We start from the raw sequence: 13,723 nt of genomic DNA on the forward strand, positions 1-13,723 counted from the left end.
AAATCTATTGAAAAGCTCTTATGATAATATTCATAGTCTTCACATCATATTTCTCTAAAAATTGGAATAAATATTCTTTAAAACAGGGTGAGCAAAAGATTAATTTCAGAGAGCTCTAGGGTGTGTCCTATTGTTCGAAATTAGATGAAATGTTAACTGTATATAATTGAAATAACACGCTTGCCATTAATTGGGAAATTTATCATAAGCTACGAAGCTCTGCCCCCTGCTCTCGCAGCTCACCGACCTCCGTGATTGCTTGGCATTCATTTTTTTTCTCCTTAAAAATTTATATTTTCAAGAAACTAAAAACAATGATAATTTGCTAATAAAAGATTTAATTTTGATAGTTGTATGTAAGAACATTTTGTTAACTGGTTAATCACAATAAAATGAAAAATTACCAGGATTTTATAAATATTCAACTGTACGTAAATAAAATTAAAAAAATAATAATAAACTTAGGAATGCAGATGGTGTAACAATACAAATTTTATAAGTAGAAATAAATAAGAAGTAATTTTATTCGCTAATGATGTATATCAGTAAACTTATAACAGTTTAAATTGAAAGCGGCTTTCATCTCTCTTGAATTATATTTTTGATATCTATGAAAAATCAATATATATGTTAAGATTTACATCTCGCAACAGTTTTTCTCTTTCTCACTCTTTTTTTCTCTCTCTCTCTCTTTCTCCTACTCTCTTTCTCTCTTTATTCCTCTCTCTCCTTTTGCTACTTTTAACATAAACTCAAGCAAGAGTTTATAAACTAAAGATCACGAGACACAAAAGTAAAATTTTCTACGACAAATGATAAATAATCGCTTCCAATTATGAAATTATAGTAAGCCCATGGCAGAAAATTCTGTAACTGGTCGTTGCGTTTTTTTTTTTAATAGGAAGTTATTTAATTTTAATAAGCTTTACAACTATCTTTACAACTTTACAGCTATCTTTACAACTTTACAACTATCTTTACAACTTTACAACTATCTTTACAACTTTACAACTATCTTTACAACTTTACAACATTACAACTATCTTTACAACTTTACAACTATCCTGTATTATGCTTAAAGCTTTTTCTTGTTTATTTGTAAATAAATAAAATTGTCTGGATTACATTTCTAGCATTTTACAACTTACACACTAAACCAATTACCCTCTGAAAGTATCTTGTTTAGTAGAGTTTTCTCGCAATAACCCGTTGGGGACCAGAGGTGTTATGAAGGTTAGGGCTCTACAAGTTCGGGAGCTGTCTTAAGCTCAGGCCACCTGGACTTCAAACAAACAGGTAATCATCAATTTGAAGCTTTATAAACTTCATGCCGAATTTGGGATTCGAATCCCAAACCATCTCACTATCAGCTCAGTGCCTTAAAGATGCATTCTGATCTAGAAATTTCAACAGCAAAAAAAATTCGCTTTTTTTTTAATTGTATATTTTGATATCTTACACTATGCGGTACACTTCATATTATGGGCGAAATCGTTTTGCCAGGGAACTTTTTCATATAATTAAAAAATGGGGTCTTTGGAGCTGCTGTTCCTCGTCGTCGAGGTCTCACAAATTGCGCAAGAGGCAATCATACCTATATACGAAAACCTGTTGAGTGACAATTTCCTGGAATTAGGTGTTGGCGCGAACAGTCAAAAGATTAAAGAATAGTTAAATTTGCTTATTTGGCCAGTATCTCCAAAACAAATCTATTCCGGTTAAGATGTTTTTCAAATTACACCAATTATTTGGAGACGGTTTCATGGGGATTGCCAGCATGGTGGATGTCATGGGTATTCGAATCGGCAAAACGACTTTCGAATTTTGCAAAAGGGGCAACACAGATCGCCTTGTACCAATCCCTCTTAAAAGAAAGAAGGTCTCAACACGGGTTACCATGAACAAGAAATTTGATGATTTAGTAGTCCTATGACGTCTTTCGTATTTTCCCCCACTGCACAGCTTGATAGCCCAAACGTAGTGAGATCTTTCTTATTTTTCCTCCACTACGTAATTTATTTTTGTTAAGTCAGACTACTAAATTGGTCCGTGCTGACGCCTTCTCTCTTCTTGGAGGAGTTGCTTGTACACTCGTAGCACTACATCTCTACCTCAGCAAAGAAGACAGATCTGCAGCCCAGTAGAAATCCAACGAAAAATATGAGCTAAAGGAGGGCGTGATGAATGGTTTAAACATTATCGATTGGTGGTATGTTCCTTAAAACGGCAGAGAAACGTTGAAAAATCTTTAAACACAATTTCCCCAAAATCATGCTTTTTTTTTTAATGTTTGGATTACAGTTTAATTACTCAATCAATTTTAATATCGTTTTGGAAATTCGTAGAGAATCGATGGAATGGAACTAACAAAAATTTTACCTTTTCCAAATTTTTAATATTTTTATGTACGTTTAAATGCCTAAAAAAAAGTTATCGTTATAAAATCGTCATCCTTTCTTCAAATGGCCACCATATTGCGAAAAAAATTAAATTTTTAAATTTTTTTTTAAATTTTTTCTGCTAATTATAGCTACACTCATACAGAATCGTTAATTTTTGATCTCATCTGTTTTAGATTATACAATATAGTGAATTCGTATAAGTTAGTACAGTTTATTTACAGTTCTTTTTCTTTTTTGATTCAGTTCTTATTCCATATTTTTTTAAGTTTCTTTTGAAGAAAAATATTTTCTTCAAAAAAACTTTTCAAATTTTAAAATTGAAAAAAAGTTAGAAAAGTAACTAAGCTTCAACATATACAGCAACTTCTCAAAAAAAAGGTGATGTAGGTGGTCAAATACTTTTAACTAAAGATTAATTAATTAATTAATCTTTAATTAGTTTAAGATCGTAAATCTCCAAAAAATAGGAGCAAATCCATGAGAGAAATTTTAAGCGTTCCTTCAAAATTATGTTATTTTGAGGTTACAATTATAGTGAAAAAATTTCAAATAAAAAAGTCAAATCAAGGATTTTTTAGCAAAATATTTTATAGCAATAAATTATATCGTTTATATATCTTAATAATATCTTTAAAAGAGGCAATAATATCATTTATAAAAAAAAATTTTATAGTATAGCAATAATAATATCTTTTTTAAAACAGGGGTGACTATAAATTATATTTATTACTATACTTTGTTACTCTTAACACCTGTTATAAAATAACTCTGATAAATTCTTTTGTTTTACATTCCTCTTTATCGATGAATGTATTTGCTTCCCCCTTCCCCAAAATTTGTCCTTTCAATAATTTTTACCTAAATCCAGTTTCTTTAATTTATTTTTTTTTTTATTTTTTTTTTTTTTTATCCCTGGTATTGGGTTATGAATGGAGGAGGAAAATTAAGAAATCATTCCGTAAACACATATTATGAATAAATCCATGCTTTTTTATTTTGAACTAAACAGTAATTATTTAATTTAAGACACTTATAATTAAATTTAAAACCTTAATTATTTCATTTAAAACACAAATCGTTTAATTTAAGAAAAAGCAGGCATACTGATTCACTTTAACTGACATTTTATGGAACAAAAATAAGTCGCTTGAATCATTTTCAACTGGATCGTGACTGCCATCTACATTGTAAGGTTGTAACTAAATAGCATTAAGAGGAAAAATATAAAAATTGTGATATGCAAATATAAAAAAAATAGATATCAACTTTTAAAAAATGTAGAAAATAAAGCCAAAAATAAAATAAAACATGATAATTAATATGTAACTAACTGTTTCTGTTCTTAAAAAGTGAAAAAAACTTAGCGATTCATTTTTATTAACTTTCCTTTTCTGATTAAAAGATAAAAAATTTTAATCATACGTTTTCTTTGAAGGATTATAAAAAATAAAAATAATAAACCTACCATATAAAGTTACTAAAATTATTTTCTTAATTTTAAGACTGAAATATTTTTTAACACAGTTATTAGTGAATAAAAAGAAACACGGATTATTTAGAGAAAAAAAATTATAATACATGTTGGATTAAAAAATAATAAAAATAGCAAATAATTTTCTGAGAAGTGATTTTAAGTAAAGTAGGAGTTCACCTTTCCCGATTTGTTATCCCTCGCAATTAATTAATTTCTTGACTACTAACAGATACTTACATCAAAATTTAAAATTATGAAATTAGAAAAGTTTAAACACAGATAAGTTACCGATTGCAGATTCTATTTAGATTAAATTTGAACCTGGTCTATTTTCTCGGTTACTTATGCAATTTTATTCACAAATTTATTTTTAAACTTATTAAATATATTTCGCCAAAGAGATTTTTAAGCAGTTATGCGAAACGTTCATTCCTACCATTTCTTTGCAATTTTAAATACATTTTTAGCATGAAGTGGTGGCTCAGGAGTGAACAGTGGTGACTCAGGAGATAGTGCACTCGCTTCCCAATGAGGTGACCCAGGTTCGATCCCAGCTGTAGCTGGTCGCAGAAACCTGGGTCGCACCGACCACAGTACTGACGTAAAATATATTCAGCGTTAGACGGATCATGGGTTAGAGTCAACTTGCTGTCAGGTTAGCCAGTGGAAGGTTTTCATGGTTTTCCTCTCCATGCTACTCAAATGCGGGTTAGTTCCATCAAAAAGTCCTCCACGAAGGCAAAATTTCTCCCAATTCTTCCTCCAGGAGTTCCCTTGTTTTCTAGATTGAGTTCAAAATCACAAGACTACGGAGTCGAACATTAGTAGCCGTACACCCTAAATTAGGTTGGATGTTCAGCGACGGCTATAAAACAAAAATTAAAGAATACATAACTTTTAAGTGAGCCGCGGTGGCCCAGGAAATAGAGTGTTCGCCTTAGAATGAGGTGCCCCAGGTTCGAATCCCAGCAATGGCCGGTAGATACGGATTCTGCTCCTAGCTCGCACCTACCATAGGGCTGTCGTAAAATATCCTCAGTGGTAGATGGATCATTAGGTTAGAATATCCTTGCCGTCGAGCTAACCATAGAAAATTTTCTTGGTTTTCCTTCCCATGCAACACAAATGAGGGTAGGTTCCATCAAAAAGTTCTTCACCAAGCTAGTTTATTCCAATGCTTAATCCAGGAGTTCCCTTGTTTTCAGGTTTGGCTTCAATATTAAATGGCGAACATTGTTCGATATTAAGCGGTGAACATATTGATAGAGGTAAAATCAGAATTGGGTATGCAGTTCAAGGCCGGTTTTGAAATAAGATATAACTATTAAGTAAATATTAATTATTATAAAATAAATAAAACTTATTTACTCTGAATAATAGTAAAATGGTAGTATTATAAGTTTATTTTATAATAGAATAAAGGAACACCACTTTTAATTTTAAGTCTTTTTTTTAAAAAAAATAATCAGAAGAATCTAATAATAAAACAGATTATATTAGGAATAATTGTTAAATTCATATTTTAAGTAAACACCGATAAACAAAGGATAAATAAACAATATACTAGCAAACGCTGTCAAATAAAAAACAAGTCTACTTCATGTTTATAACAGCCAAAGGTATCTGGTTCTTCATTGTTCAGCAATTGCCATAACATGTAAATTTTCTCTCGGATACGAATGCACCGACATCAATCAGAAACTGTAAGACAAGCGATTCTTGACAATTATTTTCTCATGATAATTATCTAATTATATGCTTGTTAATTACAATAAATGTAATTTAGAGATAATCGCTTACACTTGTATTTATTTCTCTTACGTGAACTCGAAATTAGGTCTATTTTAACAATCACCTTTAATCACCTCCGTTAGTCCACATAATCTAATGCAAAAATAACTAAATATAATCAAATTTGGCAAGTAACCAATGGTAAGGTTTACTTGTGATTTTGTGCTCACCCAAATTCATATCTATTAGAAGTTGAAATAAATATCAAAATGATTCCAATAATAATAATTTAAACGATACAAGTATTGGGCAACTTTGTGCCAAAGTAAGGTTTCTTGTGCAACTAATATAAAGATATAAATAAAGGAGAGAATATAATTATCGATTAAGTCAACCTTCATCAATCTAAACGTAATTCGAAATAAAATAAGTCAACAAGTCTTATACAGGGTGGTCCCGAATTCATGGTACAAACTTTAATGGTAGGTACAGGACATTGTAACAATGATTTATTGTATAGGAATGTATAGTCGCAAGTGACGCGGTGAGGCGTAAACAGGGGAAATAAAAGGAAAGAGAAATGGAGTGATCGGTTGGTATCATTGCCGATAGAGGGCAGTAGATGTCTAGCCGCCGTTGAAAATGATGCATCGCAGTAGGGAAAAGCGCCATTCACAATTGTGCTGCCGTAGACGATGGGTGACTTTACGTATGCAGAAAAAGCAGACATGCATTACATGTACGGCCGTGCAAATGGTAACGGCAGAGCTGCGTTACGAATGTATCGCGGGGAGTATCCTGATCGACGAATGCCGGATCATAGAATTTTTCAACGGTTACATTCTCAACTTTGTGAAACAGGTGCGTTCGACGTCAATAGACATGACGCTGGTCGATTAAGAGCTGTACGCACTCCAAGGCTGAAAGAAAGCATCTTGAACATTGTGGCTGATAGATCCGAGTCAAGCACAAGAACTGTTGCGCGTGACGTAAGTGTGAGTCATCAGACTGTATGCAAAGTGTTAAACGAAAATCGCTTACACCCCTTCCATTTTCAGAAAGTACAAGCATTGAATCTGGCAGATTATCCTCTCCGCGTGAACTTCTGCCTGTGGGTGATGCAGCAATGTGCGTTGCAGCCGGATTTCGTAGGTGATGTGCTATTTACAGATGAAGCGACATTTTCACGCGAGGGTGTCTTTAATGCGCACAATTCCCATGTGTGGGCAGATAATCCGCATGCAACGCGTCCACATGCGTTTCAACAACGTTTCTGTATTAATGTGTGGGCTGGTATTGTGAACGACGTTTTGATTGGCCCATACTTACTACCCACGAGACTCAGTGGCGGAAGCTATCTTATTTTTCTGAAAGAAGTGTTACCACAACTGCTGCATGATGTTCCGATCGCCATTCGTAACCGCATGTGGTTTCAGCACGATGGGGGGCCAGCACACTTCAGCATTGATGTACGGAATTACCTGAATGCCACGTTTGGTTCTCGATGGATTGGGCGTGGTGGACCAATCCCTTGGCCACCCCGATCTCCCGATTTATCGAGCCTCGATCACTCTTTATGGGGGCATCTAAAGCATCTTGTTTATGAGACTCCAGTTGACTCAGATGAGGATCTCGTCGCTCGCATATCTGTAGCTGCTGCAGGTGTGCGTGAAATACCAGGCATCTTTGAACGTGTACGCCAATCGCTCCACCGACGCTGTCAAGCATGTATCGCTTCTGGTGGACGCAATTTTGAACACTTACTGTAAACATGACACTTGTCAACAACACTTTCAATAAAATCTTTGTTTTTCCTTTCGGCCGTTATTTCTCCTGTTTACGCCTCACTGCGTCACTTGCGACTATACATTCCTATACAATAAATCATTGTTACAATGTCCTGTACCTACCATTAAAGTTTGTACCATGAATTCGGGACCACCCTGTATACTAGTGAATTGATATATAATATTTATAGTGGTAATTACGCCACATTACTCTCCATCCAGAAATTTTTTTGTGATAGAATTCAATGAACGAATGCCACTTATTTATTTATGCTGGTTTTTTCTTTTTTCATATCATTTTTGCTCATTATATTTTTTCTTCATTTTTGTTCATATGCATAAAAAAATAATTCCCCAGTGTTATCTACTAAAAATATTATGTTTATTTGAAAAATGTTTTTTATATATTTTTTCCGCTTTTATAATAAATAATTTATGTACTAAACATAAGCGCATTAAAACATTTCAAAATTATACAAAGTGTTCTGTACGACGACCAACCTTAACATTTATTTTTAAAATCTTTGCAACAAAGAAAAATGAAGTCAAAAAATGCACATGTAACATAAGCTTTTATTTAAACCAAGAGGAAAGGAAAAAAATTAAAATTGCAAGAACTATTAACGAGGAATGCAAAATTAATAACATCTAAATCTGTTTAATCACTAGAAGAAACTGATGAAAAAGTAAAAACATCACGCACGATTTTTATCACGCAATCAAATCGGTTTTTATTATTTCAATCTCGCCTACCTCAATAATGGTTTATTAATACCTTAATAATCTGATAACATTATTATTTTTTCCGTTATAAAATATAAATTTGTGACCTCAAATGTATATACTATCTCGAATTCATTTTTGACTGTAAGTCTAAAAATGTGCATTAAGAGCAAAGATTACGAAATATCTTAATATATTCTGATATGCACACATCATAATGGTCGTACCGCTATAATCAATTTTTCTTTAACTGGTATCTGTTCAATTTTGTTTAAATAACCACTAATAGCTGTGGCAGGGGATAATCCCCGATAGGGAAAAAAACTTTTGGAAATAGCCGTGGCCTACGACAGGCTGTAGAGCTACAGAAAAGGAAGAACCACTTATATTTGAAGAAGCGTTTTACGCTTTTAATGTAACAGATTATAGAATTATCATCTTTAAAATTGCAAATTTTCATGTTCGTCAATGAGACAGTTTCATATCTGTAAATTCTTTAATCATTTCATCTGAACTTTGGTCTGGGCAGGATGGAAATACCATCGTATCTTCCGTTTTTGGCTCTAAATTTTCTGATGTATCCACACATACAACAGCGCTGTAGGACGGCGGTAATTCCTCAATACAACGGCTGCACTGGTTACATATTATGTGTTTAACATCACAAAAAGAATCTGATACATTATTTTCACTTTTTGTAATTGTTTTTAGTTCAGTATCAAAGTTCTCTAAGCCCAGTTCTCTTTTGTCAGGGTAAAGGGTTTCATACTGAATACCGGCTACATATGACTTACACTTTCTCACTTTAGGCGAGTTTTTTACTGAATTTAATCCGTTTTCTGCTTCACTTACATAACCCTCTAAATCAATTGGATCTAAAACGGAACATAAATTCTCATCATAAATTCCCTTTTCCTGCATTTTGGTGCTATCAATATTTTGAGGCGCTATTTTTTCCAAAAAACAAGATGATCGAATTTTAGCTTTCATGGATTCTATGGTATACCCATTTGTAATATCTCCAAGTTCACTCTGAGTATTTTGTGAGCTTTTGAAATCGGTATGAAAAAGTTCTTTTAATGAGGGTAAGAGTTTCATATAACTTGCTTTTTCCTCAGAGTTGCTTTCCATCAAATATTTGTTCAAAGCCTTCGTTTTTTCGTTTGAGATATCGTATTTTTCTGCAATATCTCGGAGACACTTATTAACTTTATCTTCTGGTGAGATCAACAAATTTACTTTTTGGATTAAATCGGGATGTACTGTTTTCTGCTTGTTTTTCAAACTTGATAGTACGAATTTACGACCGTACTTGTGAGATAAATGTTTATTGATTGTTTTGAATTCCTTCACTTCGTTTTGCAAGTATGGCGCCACCCATATCAAGCTGGTAATAGTTTGAACAAGACATGGATCAACTTTTTTTTTCTCTTCAAATACGCCGAATCTATCCAGAAATTGGTGGCAAAACATTTCCAACATCTCCATAGCTTCTACTGTTGCTTCATGCCTGAGAACAGTTTGAACATTTATTTTTGCCTTCAGAAATTTTTCTTCGTTTATATAATCTGCTATCAGTCTTCTCAGTTTTTCAGCTGATTCCGTTTTTCTTGCTTGGAGTATTTTTAAACGCTCACAAGCAAGGCGAATATCAGTTTTTATTTTTGTATGCTTCCATTTAAACTTAAACATAATTCACTAAGTAAAGAGGTATTAATCTGCTAGGTCAAATACTTTTTAAAGCTATTGCTTGTTTATGGCATTTCAGTTTTAAACTGGTAAATAAACATAGAAATTATAAGGGTTTTTTGCTTAGAGCTCGTTAATTTCATTTACAAATTGGATTTATCCTGGTTAACTAGATCATGTCACCCATAAAAGTATTTGGTGATTCATTAAAATTAGTAAGTGTAAGGGTAAGGAAAATTTCCATAATGTTAAAAATTAGAAAGATGACCGAAGGGAAACCTGAAAAGTAAGTTAAAATAATTTTATAAAATTTTTGGTAAGGAGAGATATATCTCTGAAAATATCGGAGTTTCTTTTTCTTTATGCAAATGGAAACTTTTTTTTCTTTTCCTTAATTTTTACTATACAGATGAAAAAGACCGAGAAAGTCCTATCTTCACTTTTCAAAGACAAATTTTCTACAGAAATCGGAATTTTAAAAGCGGAAAATCCAACATTTCTTTTCTCATTTCAAATATTCATTCAAGAGCATTTATTCGCTCTGAGTTTGTCACTTTTTGTAATTATTCTCACAGTCAGTATAGATTATTTTATTGATCATTATAGATCATTTTTCACGCAGTTGAGAGGCAGAGGGTGATTTGCGTAAGGTATATCAGTGATTATCTTAACTTTAAAGAAAGGAAGAAAAAAATATATCTGAGTGCTAGGTAAGGTTCAAGCTTTTCTGCTGAGTTATTAGTCCAATTAATTCAGTTATCAGTGAAAAGAATCACATCTTCTAGACAATCTGATAATTATGCACGTATTGCTGTAAGGGAATATAATGCCCTATATTCCCTACATGGATATTTTTTTGTAATAAAAAGGGTCTTTGTCTGATGTTCGCTTACCCAGTATTCCCTACAATGGTGCGTGTGGGGCTTTTTTTTCAGGATTAAAAGACTATTGTTCGATATTCCCTAAACTGGTTTTTTAAGGTTAAGTAGCCACAGACAGCTATTTCCTGCACTATCATTTTCTCAATAAATATTATATATAATAATATTCATAGTCACCTCCTGGCAAAAATAAAAAGTAAAAACATGCACTCCCAAATTTTAAAAAAAACATCAAATTTTAACAGATTGAAAAAATATGTAGATGTACAATTATAAATAATAATAAAAATATTACATAATGTAACAAAATGGAGACAAGCATTACCTGCCTTCCACTCAACGAAAAAAAAATTGAACAATCTAATCTCTTGAGAGCTTTGTACAAATGCGATGAATGAACTTACTCTATTATATTTTCCACCTTGTATCTTTCGCATATTTTAAAAATGTGTGGCATCTTTTTTTATTGTTTACCAAAGGGACGTCTAAACATGCATGGGCTTTTTACGAATTTCACTTTCTCAAGATTAGCGAACCCAATGGCGGAGGTGTTTTTAAATTTTGAATTTCAATCCTATATGACGTGACCTCTCTGTGAAATATAGTTTTAAAAATATTAAAAACTTTAAATGTATGGCAATTTCCAATTTAAGGAACTATTCAGTATCCTATTTTCTTCCCAAATGTGATGGGAAGCCATTTACGCGATCGCAACACTCGAATACGCCATCTGGGGAGAATACCAATTATATGTCTTAAAGCCCCGACCCTCTACTCCTCTCTTCAGTTGTATAGGAATGTTCTACAATACTTTCTCCTTTCTTAATATTTTTCGTATTTAATTGTCATAAATATCTTTTTTTAATTTTCACAATGCTTTCTTTTCGAACTATGTTCAATGTAGTTTTTAGTTCCATATAGTTTCCTAACTTGAAAATTTTTAATCTATCTGAAAATTAAGAAAGAAACAGACGTACTTCCATCTAAAATGACTCTCCACGCGCTAATGATGAAAGCATGGGAAATGTTGCCATAGGTAGAGAGTTCTGCTTCACGCCATTTGCAGCTCATTTTGATCGACAATACAGTGAAAACGGTCCTCTCAATTTGCTCACTTTAAGATTGTTCACACTGTATGAGATTCTCTCCCTTTCGACTTTCGATTGCCGATAAAGGAAAAGGAGAATCTTATTGGTGAGTTGTTCGTGGGACAATATATTTCACCAATAAATTCTCCTTCCTCCTTGTCGGTGAATGGAGATGCATGAACCGCATGCAGTAGGAATGATCCTAATAATGCCATTTCATTGCATGCGATTCACGCTTACAGTCGGATCACCCCAGAGAAAATATTATAATCTGATTGGAGAAAGATATTTTCCCGAGACAAACATACTATTCAAGTACTCAGAAGTTCTATCAGAAGTGCTTGAATCGCATACAATGAAGACGGTTTCTATATCAAGTTTTATTGAGCATTCTTACTATATGCGTTTCAAATATGCACGAGATGTTCATCTTAAATGTAGCTTATGAACTTTTACGCACATGTCTGTGGTAATCGGACGTAGCAGATAAATTTTGTTTGTGCATTCAATTTCTTTTTTCTGCTTTTCACTCATTCTTATTTAGCATACGCGAGCAGATGTGCGTTGAGTATGAAGCGATTAAGATTAAAATTAAGAAAATTTTGCATCTGGATTATAGAAAGGATTTTTTTCAAAGTTGGCATTAGTATTGGCTTCTGACGTTTTTTTGCTCATGCGCAGTACTAGCGGTTTAAAAAAAAATATTTCTCCCAAGGGAGGAATTTTTGATGTCTTGATTTTGTTTTTGTGTTGTTGCGTATGAGAATCGCTCTCGGAGCTTGTTTGATGAAGTTATTAGTCTTTAATTTTAGTGATTATGATGGAAAATGTGATTCCATCAACTATTTTATGCTAAAACATATTTTGTTGATTTCAAGCGAGATTAAACGAATAATTATGCTTTGAAATTGTATATTTGCTTTAAATGATCCATGATTATAAATCAAACTGTAGACGATAATCAAAGTAAGAAACATTTCACGTCATTTTTTATAACCCATCAGCTGTTACACTAACTTGTTTAGTCGTAAAGTTTGTTGGTCATTTTAAAAACTTCAAATAAGCATTTTTTTAATTGTCAATATTTCTGATTTCAATTATGATGCTATTCCTGTTTTTACTTACCAACTAGTTTTTCTACGTATATTTTTATTCGATAATTGTTATTGATCTTATTCTCGTTACATTTTTAAGTTTAACCTACTTTAAAAACAAACGCATTTAAATTTTGTCTGTCAAATGCCTGGAGATAATGCAATATTAAAAATCTGAGCTAACTTCAAGTCTCTAGATTGGTATAGTTTAAATTATAAGTTTTATAGTCCTGTGAATAAGAATCGGTAACTAACATTGCGTTTATTATCATCGTAAGTTAGAAATTCAGACTTAAACATATGCGGATTATTGTTTTAATTTGAACAATTGTTTCTAACTTCTCTTACTGTTTCAAAGAAGGCTGTTAAGTTATTTATTTTTCTAAATTTCCTGTAGCAGCCATATATGGCTAACTGAGAATTAATTATTCAAAAAAAGTCCGACTTTGTAAAGAGGAATCATAAGTATGTAGCAGAATAATTAAATTGTGGTTTTAGAGAAAAAAACTTTTTACATACCTACCCTGTAGCTATGTGATAGTTATTTGGTGAAAATGTACACAACTTTATTTTGATTTACCTAGTATTTCTTTTAACCATTATATAACCCAGGTATTCTGAATTTTAAAATATAAGCAGCATAAAAAATTGTGGATACCTAATGGTATTATATATTAATTTGAATGTTGAGTTAAATAAACCATTATATGATTGCATCAAGTAATGAATTACAAGATAATTACTTGAATTAATTCAAGTAATTATACTTATCTTGTTCTACAGCAATTCTACTAATATTTTATACATCTTCCAGCCTGTTAATGTAGAGTTTGTAAATTGATGTTATTTTAAAG

The 13,723-nt window shown here is 32.3% G+C and overlaps 1 protein-coding gene across 7 annotated transcripts in view; it reads left to right on the forward strand.

Moving 5' to 3' along the window:
• Positions 1-12,437: 12,437 nt before the first annotated feature.
• Positions 12,438-13,723, forward strand: part of Sap130 (Sin3A-associated protein 130) — a 35,176-nt gene continuing 33,890 nt past the window's right edge. For 2 of the 7 annotated variants that reach the window (XM_016052478.4, XM_016052481.4), the window contains exon 1: positions 12,490-12,741. The gene's annotated coding sequence lies outside the window, so the exon portion shown is untranslated. Of the gene's footprint in view, positions 12,742-13,723 lie in introns of all 7 variants that reach the window. The other 5 variants (XM_016052480.4, XM_071177814.2, XM_071177813.2 and 2 more) reach the window with 5 other exon arrangements.

Source organism: Parasteatoda tepidariorum, chromosome 2, assembly GCF_982258835.1.
Source record: "Parasteatoda tepidariorum strain Cologne lab strain chromosome 2, Ptep-v5.0, whole genome shotgun sequence".
NCBI lineage: Eukaryota > Metazoa > Arthropoda > Arachnida > Araneae > Theridiidae > Parasteatoda > Parasteatoda tepidariorum.